Source organism: Anolis carolinensis, chromosome 1, assembly GCF_035594765.1.
Source record: "Anolis carolinensis isolate JA03-04 chromosome 1, rAnoCar3.1.pri, whole genome shotgun sequence".
NCBI lineage: Eukaryota > Metazoa > Chordata > Lepidosauria > Squamata > Dactyloidae > Anolis > Anolis carolinensis.
In genome coordinates this window covers 222,600,906-222,619,539 of record NC_085841.1, presented here as the reverse complement: position 1 = coordinate 222,619,539, position 18,634 = coordinate 222,600,906, and the positions used below count along the sequence as shown (strand labels likewise).

The 18,634-nt window shown below is 40.6% G+C and overlaps 1 protein-coding gene across 6 annotated transcripts in view; it reads left to right on the top strand.

The window, feature by feature from the left end:
* Positions 1–362: 362 nt before the first annotated feature.
* galnt13 (polypeptide N-acetylgalactosaminyltransferase 13) overlaps positions 363–18,634 on the top strand; it is a 270,709-nt gene continuing 252,437 nt past the window's right edge. For 2 of the 6 annotated variants that reach the window (XR_010001363.1, XM_062965654.1), the window contains exon 1: positions 363–696. The gene's annotated coding sequence lies outside the window, so the exon portion shown is untranslated. Of the gene's footprint in view, positions 697–1,688; positions 3,360–18,634 lie in introns of those variants that run through there. The other 4 variants (XM_062965663.1, XM_062965686.1, XM_003225380.4 and 1 more) reach the window with 3 other exon arrangements.

Sequence of the window (18,634 nt, the reverse complement as noted above, 5' to 3'; positions counted from 1 at the left end):
ATTTGTTGTATAACATGATGTTTTGGTGCTTCATTTGTAAAATCATAACCTATTTTGATGTTTAATAGGCTTTTCCTTAATCTCTCCTTATTATCCAACATATTCGCTTATCCAACGTTCTGCTGGCCCGTTTATGTTGGATAAGTGAGACTCTACTGTATATATAATATATATTTATTTATATGGTAAATAAATAAATCAATGTCCTCAGCTCCCTGCTTCTTCTGCCCTCTCGGCTTCAGAAAAGGGGCGACTGGAGGGAAAGGGGCGGGCGCATGACGTCAGCGGCGGCGGCGGGCGCGTATTGGCTGCCAGCCGGGGAGGGGGCGTGGCCAAGCGCGGCTCCTGCGCTAACCTATTTGCTGGCCTCAGTCTCCCTGGCGCTGGATGGGGCGAAGGGACAGAGGCAGCGGCGGGTCGGGTTACGTAAAAGGCGCCGGACCGTGGCGGAGGCAAAGGCTCCCAGAGGAGGAGCCGGCGGGGAGGGGGCGTGACCTACCAGCATCATTATTATCATCACCACCATCATCATCTTGGGCTCTTGGGTTGCCTCTCTATCCCGAGATGAAGGAGCTGAAGGAGCAGCAGGGCTGGGGCTTCCCTCCGGGGCAGCGCCGCCTTTTTTAACCGGGGATTTGGGCGCCAAGCGAGGAGCCTTTCCCTCCGGGCAGTGAGGCGAGCCGTCTCCCTTCGCAGGTGAGGACTTGTTTGCCCAGGCGGCAACTTTCTGAGGGGAGAGAGAGGGCGAGAGAGTCCCTTGAACCGCCCAGAAGGGCCAAACGCCCCCCTTGTTTATCCCCGGCTCCATGGTTGTTCAGGCGGCGTGGCTGGTGGCGCTCGTCGAGGCTTCCTCGGGTCAAATCCCCTTCGGCGTCTTTCTTTCCTGCCTTCAGTCCTGGCCCCGTTTGACACGCAGGAGCGACGTGTGCGCGTTTGTGTTTGTGTCGAGGGCAAACGCGCAGGCGGGGGTGGGATTATGCCGTCTTTCTGAGGGAAGGTGACCGGGGAAAGGAGGCACCTGGGTTGATGTGAGTTGGACGTGTTCCAGAAGCATTCTCTCCTGACGTTTCGCCTGCCTCTATGGCAGGCATCCTCAGAGGTTGTGAGGTCTGTTGGAAACTCGGCATTAAGTGGGGTTTATATATCTGTGGAATAATGTCCAGGGTGGGTGAAAGAACTCTTGTCTGTTTGGGGCAGGTGTGAATGTTGCAATTGGCCAGCTTGATTAGCATTGAATGGCCTTGCAGCTTCAAAGCCTGGCTGATTCCTGTATCTGTGGCAGGCATCCTCAGAAGTTGTGAGGTCTGTTGGAAACTAGCCAAATGGGGTTTATATACAGTAAAAAAAGGTAAAGGTTTCCCCTGACGTTAAGTCCAGTCATGTCTGACTCTGGGGGTTGGTGCTCATCTCCATTTCTAAGCCGAAGAGCCAGCATTGCCCGTAGACACCTCCAAGGTCATGTGGCCGGCATGACTGCATGGAGCACCGTTACCTTCCCGCCAGAGCGGTACCTATTGATCTACTCACATTGGCATGTTTTCAAACTGCTAGGTTGGCTTATACTTATATACAGTAGAGTCTCACTCATCCAACTTCCCCTTATCCAACATTCTGTATTATCCAACGCAGTCTGCCTTTTAGTAGCCAATGTTTTTGTAGTCAATATTTTCAGTACATTGCAATGTTTTGGTGCTAAAGTCGTAAATACAGTAATTACTATGTAACGTTACCGTGTATTGAATTGCTTTTTCTACTAACTTGTTGCAAAACATGATGTTTTGGTTCTGAATTTGTAAAATCATAATGCAATTTGATATTTAATAGACTTTTCCTTAATCCCTCCTTATTATCCAACATTTTCTCTTATCCAACATTCTGCCGGCCCGTTTATGTTGGATAAGTGAGACTCTACTGTATCTGTGGAAGGTCCAGGCATTGCAGACTAACTCAACCAGAGATGTCAGCAGAGCACTTGATGAACCAACCTGGACACAATATATTATTTATCTGAGAACACAGAAATGCTGGACCACTCTCACAACCACTGTGTCAGACTTCTCACACAGAGAAGCCATTGAAATCCACAAACAGGTGGATAATTTCAACAGAAAGGAGGAAACCATGAAATGAACAAAATCTGGCTACCAGTATTAAAATAAACTCAAATCAGGACAGTAAATAAAGAAAAACACTCTGAAAACAGGGGAATTCCAGACATGAAACAATCAGGACCAGCTAACACCTCCAAACAAAGGATTCCCCCAGGCAGGAAGCCGCCAGGCTTTGAAGTTGCAGTGCAATTCAGTGCTAATCAAGGTGGCCAATTGCACCATTCACACTTGCCTCAGGCAATCAAAAGTTCTTTCTCCCACCCTAAACTTTCCACAGATATATAAACCTCACTTCCCTAGTTTCCAACAAACCTCACAATCTCTGAGGATGCCTGTCATAGATGTGGACGAAACGTCAGGAGAGAATGCTTCTGGAACATGGCCCGACAGCCCGGAAAACTCACAGCAACCCAGTGATTATGGCCATGAAAGCCTCTGACAACACATTGAACTCTTGTCTGTTTGAGGCAGGTGTGAATGTTGCAATTGGCCAGCTTTTTTTGCATTGAATAGCCTTTCAGCTTCAAAGCCTGGCTTCTTCCTGTCTGGGGGAATTCTTTGTTGGCATGTGTTAGCTGGCCGTGATGGATTCATGTCTGGAATTCCTCTGTTTTCTGAATGTTGTTCTTTATTTACTGTCCTGATTTTAGAGCTTTTGAAATACTGGTAGACAGATTTTGTTCATTTTCATGGCATCTTTTTCCCCCTCTGTCTTTCTCCCCTCTCTCTCTCATACACACACACACTTTTCCTCTCTCTTGCTGTCTCTTCTCTTTCTATCTGTCTCTCTTTCCTCCCTCTCTCTCCACTTCTGTCTCTCTCACACTTTTCCTCTCTGTCTCTCTTCTCTTTCTATCTCTCTCTCACACACACCCTTTTCCTCTCTTTCTGTCTCTCCTCTTTCTCTCTCTCTCACACACACACTCTTTCCCTCCCTCTCGCTGTTTCTCCTCTTTTTCTATTTGCCTCTCTCTGTGTGTCTCCCAGCAAGTCTGGTCTCTGTTCATATCCAGCACCGCCTCGCTTTGGTGCCTCTGGGCGGCTGAGTGGACTGTTGGGTGCATCTCCACTGTGGGATTATGGCTTTTTGACACCACTTTGCTCCATGCTAGGGAACTCTGGGAGTTGTAGCTTCTTTGGCAGAGGCGGCTAGAGACTTGGTCAAACTGAGGGCACCTACCCTGTCCACTGAATGCAGCTTGACCCCAATTTCAAGGCCATGGCTTAATGCTACCAGGGTTTCATTTGGTAAGACACCTCTCCTTTCTCTCTATTTAAAATCCTACAAATACACTGTCTGTCTGGCTGCCTTCTGCGCTGCGGGTCACAGGACGCTGTGGGCGGGTGGCGAGGCCATGGAAGCTGACTTAATCCTGATGTCGTGCTGGGTTTTTTTGGTTTCCCTGAGAGGATTACGTCCCTGAGGGAATTCTTGTGGCGTGGGATGCCTGCTCCCTGGAGGAGCCCTTCAGCTCATCCTTCCTTGTGAAACCAGGACGAAGGGCATAGAGAGTTAGGCATCATTCAGGACTTGCCTGGCTGTATATACGTGCATATTAGGGATTTCCTAGGCAAAATGATCCCTAGATAATTCATTTCTAACCCTGGGGTCAGGCCACAGTGCCTTTCAGTATGTACAAACTGTTTATTTTTGTGTTATTTTTATGTGTTTGTACTCATTTGAGGCATTGATTTTTTGCCTTTTGTTTTGTGTGTGTAAACCACCCTGAGTCCCTTTGGGGGGGGGGGGAGAACAGTTTAGAAATAACGTTTTATATTATTATTATTATTATTATTATTAATGTGTTTATGTGTTTATTTTTATCCCTCCTTTCTGGCGGCTAAAAGCAAACATGACCCAGTACAGTCACACCAAAAAAAATGTATTAAAATATTAATATGAAAATTAAGAAAACAATTGCATGTTTTGTATCATCAATCAACATAGAAATATTAAAATATATTTGACAGTATACATGCACTCATATCTAACTTTCAAGTGTATGGGATTTCTAGATGCGGAAGGGAGACTTTAGTTCATTCACCACATAATGCTTGATCTATAACATGCCCTTTTGATATGTGATTTAACCACACAGATGTTGGCTGTCAAAATATCTTGTGTTGCATCCATATTTTGTAATCCCTTTTTTGGCTCCCTGTGGTATGTTGAATAATGGAGATACCTTTTCTAAGGAAAAAAGGTCACTGTGGAGAACACACACCCCTGAATTCTGTTGCTAGTATTGCCTAAAGTAGAAGATCGAATCAATGAAGTGTTGATTTACCTTTCAATAATTCATTAAGTGGATCTATTCTAGTTGGGATTAACTAACAAGATTCCATCTTAAGACTGTAATATCAGTGCTTTTGGAAACATAATTTTGTACATTTTGGACACCTTTTTCCAGCTTTGCATGTTTTGCTTGAATCCCATGCATAGAATAAAACTCAGAGCTGGGGATGATGGAGGTTTTAGCATGAAACAACTGGAGAACCACCATGTTGTGGGCAGCTTGCACAGCTGGTTTTTGGAAGTGTGTAAATGCATGCATATAATGCCATCAACTTTCCCACATGGGTACAACGATAATCCCAGTGCTAAACCTCAAAGAACGCTGTTCCTCTACGTAAGTGTGTTTGGACTTACAGGCTGTCTATGCATGCTTGCTTGGAGCTGTTTGTGAAACGGTGTGTGTTTCTTTAGGAGTAATCTCCAGTGAACATGGATGAGTACTTGTGCAAACAGGAGGCTGCTAAATGCAATCTCCTTTCTCTTTCTCGTTCTTTTACAAGGGTTTTATAACTTTCTTGAACGAGAGTCAGGGTTCTAAAAACAGAAGTGTAAAATATGCAGGCTTTGACAGTGATTGTAAGTCCGTCCTTGGGAATATGGTAAGTTTCTGTAAAGATTATCCATCTGAAACAGCTGGGGTAGTGGTGGTGGGAGACAGAGTATTTATTTGGTCAGAGTAACCTGAGGCATTTAAATTTTAAGACAGGTAGCTTATGGAGCTGTATGGCTTTCATACAGGCCAGTTGTTTCATAGGTTTTTAAAAGGCTGTTGGGTTAGTTTTGCTTGAAAATTGATTGTAATGCAGAGGTGTATTGACTGAGGCACTGCTTGGATATTATTTTTAGAGTCCTGATTTTCTTTATCGCTTTGTTACCAAAAACTGAGGGAAAGCTACAGACTTTCAGCAAACTAGGTTTTTTTTCTTTGTGCACTAAACAGGAGATCAAAAGCATGCTGTGAATGTTGGACAGTAGATCTGGGTTTGGATATTATGGCTTGAGACTACTATTTGTCTTAAAGATAGGCTGCAGGGTGATACAATGAAATACAGTGTATCTAGCCTTAGAAAGGAGGTAAGTGAAAAGCCAACCCAGAAATTGCTATTTTTTAGCCCACTAGAGCTGGAAATGAAAATATGGCCACACGGTTTTTCTAAATGTGCAATTTCAGTTGTGTTCAGTATCCAGAAAATATTTCTCAGTCCTCTACAGAATAATTTTTTTCTGTGACAGGGAGCTATAGCTGTGGAATATTTTCATTCATTTGCGATCCTTATGTTGACAGAAAGTTGCTTTACATTGTACCTTTTTCTTGAGCAATATCTGGATTTTTTTGGAAGGAGAGAGGAAGATATCTGCTGAAGAATAAGCCCTGGTAACTTTGGGATTGGGGTGGAATAATATTTTGCAAGGTTCTCACCAGAACTTGCCCATTACCACTCACTGAGACTTCTGATGTCTCATAAACTGAGGCAGGTTCTGTGTACACAAAATCATGTATATACTTAAAAAGATGTGAACAGCTTAAAATGTGTACATTTGAACAATATACAAAACAAGTCTTAATAAATAGGGAAAGTATGTCTGAAAGTGCACACATTAATAAAAATGCATAGATAAATGTTTATACAGCATTACATCAAGAGTGAGAATGATGTCACTCTCCATTCAGATGTTGGTAAATGACAGCTCCCAGTATCACCAGCATAGCCTATGGTGGTGAATGATGGGAATAACAGTTCAATAATATCTGGAAGTCTGAATGAGCCCCATCCCTCCATTGCAGCCATGCCGATATATGGAAATTTCCATTTGGAAAGGAGAAAATGAACCTGTCTCATAATTTAGTTGCAAGTGAAGGATTTAATTGAAGGGCATGTGGGATTTGGAGAAGCACAACACAATGAGTATGGGTATTTTTCACTTTTCTGTTCAAGGCAAATACTTGTCTCAGGGTGGCTCCTGGATATTTTGGTGCATCTCTACAAGGGACCTTCTATTCTGGAGACCACATATGGTAGATATGGAAATCATGCAGTTCTCAAGATGTTGTTGGACTCCAGCTATCAGCAACACTAGAAAGAATGGCAGGTACAGAAGAATGCTGGGGCTGCAGTCCAGCAATCTCTCGAGGGCGTGACTGCCATCCCTGTGACTCCCATCTGACTGGAGTGGATCCCAAATATTACTTCACTGCTAGCTATGTGATGGTATCTTCCACCACCATAGGAGCTTTAGGGGAAGAGCTGGCTCTTTTCTCCACTGCCCTCCAAAGTGGTTTTCTTGTGTCTCTTAAGCATAGTGCAGACAATGAGCTATTTTGTTTGTCCCTAATATGGGAAATAATGGGTAACTAGAGCAGAAACTTAGAAATGCTTGGAGCTTCTGTTTATCAGGTTTTGAAAGGCCATGCTTTGCTTACTCTTTTACTGGAGGTTAGGTCTCACTGAACTCAATGAAACTCATTTCTATATCTGTTTGAGTCCCATTTCATCACCATCCTTTTGTATAGATTATTCAGAAACAATGATTTCTCTAATAGGATTTTAATATCTGAAGAAATTAGCTTTCATATGAAATATTTGATTACCATCTATAAACAGTTAATTCTAAGTACTGTATATGCAAAGAAAATCATGCTCAATATTTCCCCACCCATGTTTTGAGGATTCTCATCTATATATATAAAAGAGTGATGGCATCACGGAGACCCACAAAACAATAAAACTACAGGCCCCCCGACCTTGAAATTTGAAAACACAACCCATCCACGCCTCTAGGTTGATACAACAAAAAGAAAAGAAAAATAAAGTCCTAATTTGAGAGAGAGGAATAATTGCTTTTATCCAATTGCTGCCAGTTAGAAGGCTAAGCTCCTCCAACTTGGTCTCCTAGCAACCCAATAAAAAATAATAAAAAACACTAAAAATTAATACAATAAAATACTATAATAACAGAAAATAACTAAAAATAATACAAGAAAATAATAAAATATAATAAATAAAAATATAACTTACAATAAAATTAATAAAAATTGCAAATAACGTCAAATAAAAATTACACAACAATTTTTAACCAATACCACCACCACTTTGCCACAGCAACGCGTGGCCGGGCACAGCTAGTCTTAATATAATGGCATTGACTATGGAATGTCACCTGTGTTCTCTCTGTTAGAAATCCTACTATGCATAATTTGTTTCTTGATAAGATTAAAGATGTACTTATCTGCATCCTTACTTGGGAGTAAATCTGAAATAAATAAACTCAATATATTGAGCTGCCCTAGGGAGGTATAAGGCAATGTGTTTTTACACTTAGCTTTAATATTCCATACCCTAGCTATTATATATGTGCATCATATCTTTTATGTTGACTTAAATCATGACATATGGTACAGATGCAGGGTAAAAATGCTATCACAAACAGAGTACTGCAATTGGCTATACTTTTTGCATGCATGAAATCTCAGATCAGAAATTCAGTAGTTATGTCTCACAGGTTTCCCATTCACTACATTACCACTTGAGGGTGTGTGTGTGTGTGTGTATAATGTGTATGATCTGCTTCTGTCAGAAGTCTTCTCTGCAGTAATAGTCAGATGCTGAATCCCCGGAGGTTCACATTGCCTTCTTCATGATGACATTTCATTTCTAGAATAATTTTAATAAGGTTTTGAATTCAGTTGAACTTTGCCTTCATTATACACACACATTTTTCTGCCTGAATATTTTATGCATTATGTTGCTTTAGCACATGAGTAGTGAGCCAGTTTGGGTACTATTCTGTAACAGGAAGACAGGATATAAATATCTCCTATATATTTAATGTTTATATCTCCTTATAATAGGTACGTCTTGTATGTTTCAGATTTAGATCTTGAGTTGAGATGCATCTGCTTTTCTGCCTTAGGTTCATAACTATCTCTAGGCAATTAGATATAACCATAGTGTAAAACCTAATATTTGTGTTAGGCATATGGTCTTAAGTAACAGAATTGGCAGCTGGAGCTGTCATCAAACTTCATTTGTTGCAAAAATGAAGGGAAGCTTAATATGTGGGTGCTCCTTAATTGCCTGAAAATACTGAGATTAGGAAAAAATAATAAGGAGATAGGCATGATAAGAATTAGTTCTTATTGAAAAAGGAAGGAAATGTTGGCTAGTAGGTAATCATTTAATTTTTGAATAAAAACAGCCTCTTCCTATGATATATATTTATATTTCATGAATTTTTGCTTGAAGTTTTTCTTAAACAATATTATTATTGTTAATAATAATAATAATAATAAAACTTTATTTATACCCCACCACCATCTCCCCACAGGGCGGCTCACATGGGGCAAGGCCCGAACAATACAATTGAGCAAAAACCACAGCATAAATACAATTTGCAATATAAAACATAAAACACTCATACAATAAGACAAGAATTTACAACAATTAAAATATCAGTCAACGAGGTACAGTTCTTTCATCTACACAGGTGTAGGAACTACAGCAGCCATGTAAAAATAACATAATAAGTTAAAATACATACATAATAGGGACCTAATAAAATTCAGGATAGAATTATAATGTCATCTGAGGCTGGTCATCCAGTGACTGTCTCACCAAAGGCCATCCGGAACATCTAAGTCTTCAGTTGTTTCCTGAAGGAGGCTAGAGAGGGAGCCAACCTAATCTCCCTGGAGAGGGAGTTCCAGAGACGTGGGGCCACGACCAAGAAGGCTCTCTCTCTCTTGTCCCCACCAGTCGTCATTGTGAGGAAGATGGAAGCGAGAGGAGGGCCTCCCCAGAAGATCTTAGAGATCGCGTTGGTAGGCAGGTCCTGAACCATTTAGAGCTTTATAGGTAATAACCTGCACCTTGAATTGGGCCTGGAATATTATCGCCAGCCAGTGGAGCTGCTTAAACAGGGGGCTTGACTGCTCCCTGTAAGCAGCTCCGGTTAGTAATCTAGCTGCCGACTGTTGTACCAGCTGCAATTTCCGGACCATCTTCAAGGGCAGCCCCATGTAGAGTGTGTTACAGTAATCCATTCTTGAGGTAACTAGAGTGTGGACCACCATGGTGAAGTCAGACTTCTCTAGGTACGGTCACACTTGGTGCACTAGTTTTAGTTGTGCAAAGGCCCTCCCGGCCACCGCCGACATTTGAGCATCAAGTGACAGCGATGAATCCAGAAGGACCCCCAAACTGCGGACCTGTGCCTTCAGGGGGAGTGTGACCCTGTCAAGCACAAGTAGCCACCCTATGCCCCGATTGATGGAACGACTGACCTGGAGGACCTCTGTTTTATCAGGATTAAGCTTCAGCTTGTTGGCCCTCATCCAACGCATCACAGCAGCCAGACACTGGTCAAGGATCCGAGGGGCTTCCTTGGAAGTAGGTGGAAAAGAGTAGTAGAGTTGAGTGTCATCTGTGTAGAGATGGCACCAAACTCCAAAACCCCGGATGACCTCACCCAGCGATTTCATGTAGATATTAAAAAGCATGGGGGAAAGAATTGAACCTTGCGGGACCCCACAGATTAAAGGCCAGGGGTCCAAGCAGGTATCCCCAGCTTCACCATCTGGAAGCGGCCCTCAAGGAAGGAGTGGAGCCACTGTAGTACAGTGCCCCCAAGGCCCATTCCCGAGAACCGACCCAGAAGGATACCATGGTCGATGGTATCGAAAGCAGCTGAAATATCCAAGAGAACCAAAAGGGACACACTCCCTCTGTCAAGTTTTTTGCGGAGGTCATCCACCAAGGTGACCAAAGTCATCTCAGTGCCATGACCAGGCCTGAAGCCAGACTGGAATGGGTCAGGATAATTGGTGTTGTCCAAGAATCCCTGGAGTTGAGAGTTCACCACTTGCTCCAGAACCTTGCCTAAAAATGGGAGGTTTGAGATTGGTTGATAGTTTGATAGAATAGAGGAATCAAGGGATGCCTTTTTTAGAATTGGTCTAATAGTTGCCTGTTTCAGACTAGATGGAAATTGCCCTTGTTCCAGTGAGGCATTAATAATCTTCAAAAACCAATCAACCCCCTCCCCCCCCCCCCCCCCCGGCAAGCTTTTTAAGCCAGGTAGGACAAGGGTCTAGAGCGCATTTGGTTGGCCTCATCGCTCCAAGGATCTTGTCCACGTCATCAGGCCGAACAAGCAGAAACGAATCCATCAAAGTTGACTCGACAGATGCTCCAGGTACCTCATCTGGAATTGTATCAACATTTGTGTCCAAGTCGAAGTGTAATCGAGCGAGTTTATCTGCAAAATGATGTGTGAACTCGCTGCATCAAGCGACCGAGTTGTCAGGGGGGTCCCCCACTCATAAGGATGAAGGGGCTATGGTAATAATCTATGGTAATAAAAAAGTAACATACTGTTCGGTGAATACAGGACTTGTCTTTGGAGAGGATTTTCTACTGTTCCACTGTGTCCTGTGGGATAGCAACAGAAAGTCCTAATATTCTTTGGAATTCCAGTGGAATTGTCAGATAACTTAGGTGCATATGCTAAATGGACTTTCCTTCTTTCTCAACTGATTGAAATTGCCAAAGGATTTTAAACTTACTGGCAGCTTCAGTTGTTTGTGTACCCAGCTGATCATTTTATACATTTCAGCTGTAATTGTGCATGTTTTAGCTACCAGTCAAAGAACAGTAGTGAAACAGAAGTGCTCCTTGTGAAGCCTTTGTAGTATCTTGGGGAAAACCCTCTAGGTGGAACTGAAAATAGTTTACAATTGTTTTGGCTATTTCATCTCTCTACTCTTGGGACTTCTTTCTACTCACTAAAATGCTCCCCACAAAAAGGTACATAGCAATTTCTCTTGTTAATGTACTTTCTCTTTCTAGGTTTAAATAAAATTTCATATTGCTCTCCATTATTTCTAGATTCAAACAAATTTGTTTCAAATAGCTAGATTCATATCCTGTATGATTTGACTCTCAATTTAACAATTGTGTCTATGGTTTTACTCTAGCTGAGATTAAGCAGTTCAAGGTAAAATGTGTATTTTTTAAATTGTGTTTGGCAGTTTGGGCCATATCAGAATTGGAATACTTAGGCCCCTTCGATACAACCATATAATCCAGATTATCAAATCACATAATCCATATTATCTGATTTGAACTGGATTATGTGAGTCTATACTGCCATATAATCCAGTTCAAAGTAAATAATCTGGATTTTATCTGACAGTGTAGAAGGAGCCTTATTCTATTGGAAAATAACTGCACCCAGTCTTTGGGCAAATATCCTTTTGGCAAATGTAAAACTCCATGAACATGTAGAGACCACCTTTTGAAAACCACTAGTCAAGAAAAGCATGACCTTGTTAAAAGTCAAACCTTTGAACAAGTGATATTTATAAGCATTCGTGTAATGGCACACAGGTAACTCAGCTGTTAAACTGAAGAACCATGTCGTTAAATTACCAAGGACAAAGACATGCCACAAAAATATATTTGGTTAGTAGAGGATGGTTGTTTCTTTGAGTTGAAATTGTAGTTACATTTGCTGAAAACATATACACTCCCTTGAAAACTCTTAGTTTAAAATATGCACTCAGAGATAAAAAAGTCTTCTTTGAAAAATAACATATCGTGTTTACTCATAAACATCTTGTATTAATTCACCATAGAGGCACATTTCTTATTGAAATTCAGTTACAGATAGGATATAGCTTCTCTGTGTTGAGTATATAGGGTGTCATTCTTAATCAATAGTCCATAGTCTTTAAATATAGCTGTACTCACTGAAGTCCATAATCATACCTCTCTATTGAAGTCTATAAAGCATACTTCTCTACTGAAATCCAGACAGCAACCTGCTTTCATTGAAGACCAAACACATACATGAATACAAAATGGAGTCCTGAGTCTGAACATACTCAGTACAATCACATGTCTATAACCCCTCCCACATCAAAGAGCTCAGTTAAACTGGCAAATCAACATACACATAGAATACAGGTTAGCAAATATATACATTAACAAATAGGGAAAGGCTTGGGAGGTTGCTATTTCCAACATAGTCATCTTTTCTGCTATGTAATGACTGCTTACAAAACATCTTTGTTGCTTGACCTGCATTAAGAAAGCTCAGTTTGGGGATTTAATACAACCTCTGACTTTTTTGTCCTTTATTCACACACATAACTTGCTTGTATTCAAAAGATTCCCATATTGATCCTGTTTATGTGCTTCGTAAAAATCATTAGGCTGATCACACATTTTGGAAACTTAAATTATCTTTTTTTCCTGGAAATATTAGTTACAATGTCAGTGTTGTATAGTTTGAGTGTTGTACTAGAACTCTGCAAAACTAAGGTTTGCAACCCCGCTTAAGCATAGAAACCCACTGGATGACATTGGGCAAGTCACACTTTGTCAGCCTGAGGAAGGCAACAGCAACCTCACTTTCAACAAATCTTGGCAAAATTTGTGTTAGTGTCACCATAAACCAGAAATCATTTAAAGGCTTGCAACAATAATAAATAATGGTGTTATGAGGACCCATATCTTCCTTTGCATCTAGTTGTTATTGGGAACATGTCTTAAATTTAGAACTGAGAGATTCATACATGTGTGTTTATATGTATGTGTGTAGAGAGAGAGAGTCACATAAACACTGGACTTTAAATATTGATTGATTGATGTACTAGAAAAGAAGTCAAACCTTCAAAAAAGAGTGTAACCAAGGATGACCCCCCCCCTCCCTGAAATCTTCTTTAGTCTTTGGTGCATTTGATTCAGTGTAATATAATTTTCCAATCTTCTGTAAACTGATGTGGAGAACGCTTTCTGTTCACTGCTTTGTACATTGTTCAAAATGTAATGAATGAACAAACACCAACAGATCTTAGCCTCTTTGTTAACAATCAGTTTGTGACTATATTACAGTGCATGGTTCAATATATTCCTTTATTACAATCTCTCCCTGACAGAAAAAGAAATAAAAAAGAAATCAAATAGGTCTATAGTATAAGCCTTATGGGTCTGCAGTCTCAGTACCCTCATGCCATTTCTTTACAAAGGAACTCAAAACCAAATCTGATTAAACAACGAAACAAGGACAATGTACATTTAATAAAATGCAGCTCCCATTATGTCTGACATGTAGAAATATAAAATCTATTCTAGGAAAACATATATTTTAATTCCTTTCTAAATGTAATCTTTTTCTTCATTTTTTCTTTTTAAAATAACAACTGGACACATTAAACATGGCTAGTACACAAAAGACCACCCCCTGTAGAAATGCTTGGAGGAAACTAAAGTGAAAGCAGTGTTGTACAAGCACAGGCTGGACTATTCCTTCTAGAGCTGATACCTAAACACTGACCTAGTTCCCTAAGGACTAGCCCTGCTTCAGCAAACTTTGTCAGCCTGTCAACTTTGTTTGTATGCTCTAGCTGTGAAGATGTGGGCTATCTAGCACATATTACAAATGAAAGGGCATATTTCTTGTTTATAAACAGGCTACTTAAATCTCACCGGGGATGAATTAGCTTGACAGTGTCAAAGACTAGTGCCAATGGCTCTGAAGAAGGCCACAGTGTCTACTGTGGATAATGAAAATCCAATGTTTCCTGCAGTTGCTTAGAGGTGCAAAATGCCTGTTGTCAGAATGACAAGTGATCAGCCTCCAGAATTATATTAGGGGACTATCCACTGATTTTTAGAGAATAACCAGTCTTCTGTGAAAGCAGACTTGGTTTTCTGGCTGAGAAGAGATATCAAAGGAAGCAGTGTGTCCATTTGAGACAGCACGCAGCACTTCAATGCTGGATATCTTAAGGATGGAACTTGATTAATAGAATATCCCAGGATGCTCAATGGTGACTTGTACTACCAACAGTCTACCAGATGTTATTGACCGGGGTTTTGGGCCATCAGTGATCTGGATTTTTTCCAAATTTACCTAGGAATCAGTGAGATATTGTCAGATCATTTGACATGCTCCAAGGAGTATCACTGTTTAAATTGTCCTGGTGTGATCTTGCCTATAGCAATAACATTCAGAGGTTTTGTCAGTTGTGTTTGGAATAGCTCCCAAAATGTCTATCATTGCTGCAAGAAACATTTTTTAAGGTCTTGATAGTCCCCCCCCCCCCCCAAAAAAAGCTGGTGTTGTAGTGGTTTTCAGGTCTGGCCTCCATACGTATTTACATTTTTAAACAAAAGGATGGTGAAAGTGTGACTTTCCAGATGTTGTTGGTCCATAACATCTCATGTCCATGATGGCTAGGGATGCAGAGATATTGTCCAGCAACATCTGGAGGGCTGTGGATTCCCCTCCCCTGTTTTAAGCTGTCCCTCTCCTTCTCCCTCCTGCCCAAATCCTCAGTGAATAACTCAACAGATGCATGTGAATACCACATAAGAGAGGTTCCAAGGCCCTTGAAATGTCATGTGAGTGAAGACAAGACTTTTAATGGTGAGGAGACAGGTGGGTTTGGGAAGGGGGGCTGCTGTGCTTCTGAAGAAGAGGCAGATGGCTGTGTCTCGCTTGACAGCCGTAAGAAGATCCTCTTTGAGCTGCAACTGCACAGGCTCTGATTTATGTTGCAGCAGATAAAAATGAAAAATAAGATTGACCTGTGGAACATTGGTTTGTCAGGAAAGCAGCATATAGAAAACAGTATACACCCCTGAAAAAGGATAACCTAATCATTTAGAGCACCTGCTTTCAAAAATATCATTTCAGAGCAGCTGGGAAACACATTTGCTATTAAGCCCTTAGCCAGGAAAACCTGCAAGTATTCCCACTGTACCTTAGAAGTCAGTGAATTCTTTTATTATACCCCAAGCGTAGTATCTAAAATACATCATAAATTAGAACGAGATTATGAAAAGGTGCCATACAACAATGCAGAAAGGAGTAGACCTTAATCAATTATGATACTGTAATCAATATCAGGCTTGATAGATTCCGTTAAGTTATCTAATTACGAAGGCAGAATCTGACCAGTTTGTAATTGTAGAATCCTGGTGAGAAAGTAGGGAAAGAAATAAATTCACCTGATATCCCAGAACTTTTTGAGAATGGAGTAATTTTAAAAAGCAAAATAAATATAGCAATGTAACAAAATGTAGCCAGCAGTTTATATTTCCCCTTTCAGGGGAACATGGAAATCCTTTATATTGTCCCTCCAAAAATACAGGTGGGTAGGACCTTAAATTAGAGTAATGTGAGTGCTTTTCTAAAATTGGGAGTTGTTAATCTAACCGAATATTTTGCTACTGCAAATAAGTTCTTTAAAAAGGGTATTTTGTTCCTTGACTTAAATGTGGTTATATTCTTATGTCTCATATTTTTGTTTAATAATAGTTTTAGCTTTATTGTAACTGAGGGTTATTAAATGACTTGGTGCAAACCTGTCACTCTTTATATTTACATTTAGTTGCTTTCTGCACTTTGAAAAGCCTCTGATGTTGTCAGCGGAGACAGTCCTGCAGGTTAAAAATGCTTCAACCAAAAAAGGGGATTGTGTATTTCTAAGTACAGTACAGACCTTGAAAGATTAAGCCCATCTTCATATGGAGGACCTCATTGGAAACACAGTGCAGGACACCAAACATAGCTGCCCAAAATAATTTATGCAACTTTCATGTTCCAAAACTTCCACAGGTACAGAAGTGGGACCCTTTCAAAATCTGAGCTACAAATATTAAAGTATCTGATGGCATGTGGCAACCCATCCTAAACTAAAGGCCTAAGTCATTGGTTCTCAACCTGTGGATCCCCAGATGTTTTGGCCTTCAATGCCCAGAAATCCTAACAGCTGGTAAACTGGCTGGGATTTCTGCGAGTTGTAGGCCAAAACACCTGGGGACCCACAGGTTGAGAAGCACTGGCCTAAGGCATGTCAAATTAGGGTAAGTGCTGTCAGCCTAGGAAATACTGGGAGCAACACCCCACTTGTTCTCCTCCTGCTGCTCATAAAGGAATCCCCAGCCCCTCAGTACTTCACAGCCCTGGGCTCATGTCTTGGGTTTAAATTAAAGATAGAACCTTATCTTTTACATGAGTTCCATTGTACTAGAACAAAAATCTTTGGATTAGCCAGTGTCTCAGCAGGTATCTCTGGGACCACACCAGCGTATAGGTAAGCTCATCTATCCATGTGCGCCTGTCATGGAAGATGGACAGGAGACCCAAATACCTATAGTATATTACCCACTCAGTAAGATACTTCCATCTGTGCTTGTCTTCCTTCTAGAAAGGATCAAGATTTTGATCATACATTAATTGGTAATTAAACGTTTATTGTGGCTAGAACAACAGTGGAAAAATAACTGAATTACATGAAAATGTGTTCTTGTATTGATTCTAGTAGTAGTAGTAGTAGTAGTAGTAGTAGTAGTGACATTTATTTGCAGAAATCAACAAGCTCGTTCTCTATTTTTTTTGAAACTAGTCTTTTCCCCCCACGTCATGATGGGAAAAATCATATGCAAGCCCTTGGACAATTTCCCATCCTCCACAAAAAAATACTCATGTTTAAAAAAACATCCACTGTAGAATAAATGCACTTTGATACTATTTGAACTGCCATGGCTCAATGCTATAAAATCCAAGGATTTGTAGTTGCCGTGGCAGGCACCAGTCTTCTTTGACAGACAAAACTTAAGAACGTGTAGAATTACTAGTCCTGTGATTCTATAGCATTGAGCCATGGCAGTTAAAGTGGCTATTAAAGTGTTCCCGGATGCTTATCCACACCCACCCCAGAAAGCCCGGGCTTTCTGGGGTGGGTGTCCAGATGTTCTCCTGGAACCTTCCAGGAAAATACCTGGACACTGTAATCCCTCCCCAAAAGTGGTGGGGGGGGGGAGGAGTGATTCCCCCCCACACACACACTCTCCTGGCGCATCATTCCCACGTTAATTAACCACAATTGTGATTAATTAATTCATATATTTCATGGACGCCATCTAAACAGCCCCCTTTTTATTGTGGGAAGTCCCGCATTAAAGGACTGTCTGGATGCGCCCATAGTATCATGCAGGTACTGAATGTATTCTGTGAAATGTGCTTGTACGTTTGCCTTCCCCAATCTGATGTCTTTCAGATTTGTTGACCATTCCGACTACAGATGATTAGAAGCATCAGGCTAGGGGATGGTGATATAGGGTTAGCTATTTAATTTACCCTTCTATCTTGACCCAGATAGGAGAAAGCAACATTATTTCTGCTTCATATGACAACATTTATTGGAAAGCTCACCTTTGATATAGATTATAGAAAACAATATATAAATTAAATCTGCCATGGTGTGTATTTCTGTGTTGAGAAGCAATGTGAAATACAAACTAATTATATTAACTAATGTACTTGAAGCTTTGCAATTTTAAGCAAATATACACACAATATTGTAACTCAATATAAACATGTCACATGGGATAGCTTTGCTGCCACATGATAAATTGTGGTTTCTGTTAAACTAATTTTTCATGTTGTAGAGAGAAATGACTGAAGTGTCATCTGTGAATAGATTGAGCCGTCTCCTTCCTTTTGTGGCAAAAAAGTCCTGGTTATAGGGATTTGATAGTGAATAGATTTTAATACTCTATATTCCCAGGATATTCACCTGAGTTCTTCACTCTGTATTAATACAACAATTCAATTTAAAAAGAAACTTAATCTTAAATGTAAGATGTAGGAACAATTTCCTGAAGAAGCTGGAGAGAAGGCTTAAGTGTTCCCACTTCCCTCCGAATCCCTGAGTAGGTTAGATTTGATGAGTTGTAAGTGGAAGCAAGTAAACAGAAAAGGTTCATGAACATTTACACTGTGCCTAGTCTAAGCTTTATAGCCGCTCCCACAGAGCTTAAAACTAGGTTCTGCAGCCATGCTCATGCTCCCAGGAGATTGTTTAAGTGGAAGAAGATCTGTGCATTTAGTTCCATTTTCAGAAGTATTGAGTGTATCTCTTGGATACAACAGATTAATAATACAGAGTTGAATCCCCCATATTTGGAATTCCTCTTCCAAAATCACTCAAAAATTGACCATATGGGTGGCTGAGATAGCGATGCCCTTGTTTACTGGTGCCTCCATTTACACTAGCTTTGTTCATGCACAAAGTTATTAAAATATTGTGTATAAAAGTACCTTTCTCCTATGTGTGTAAGGTGTATACAAAACATACACAAATTTTGTGTTTAGACTTTCTTATCTCCAAGAAAGCTTACTACATCTGTACAAGTATTTTAAAATCTGAAAAAAT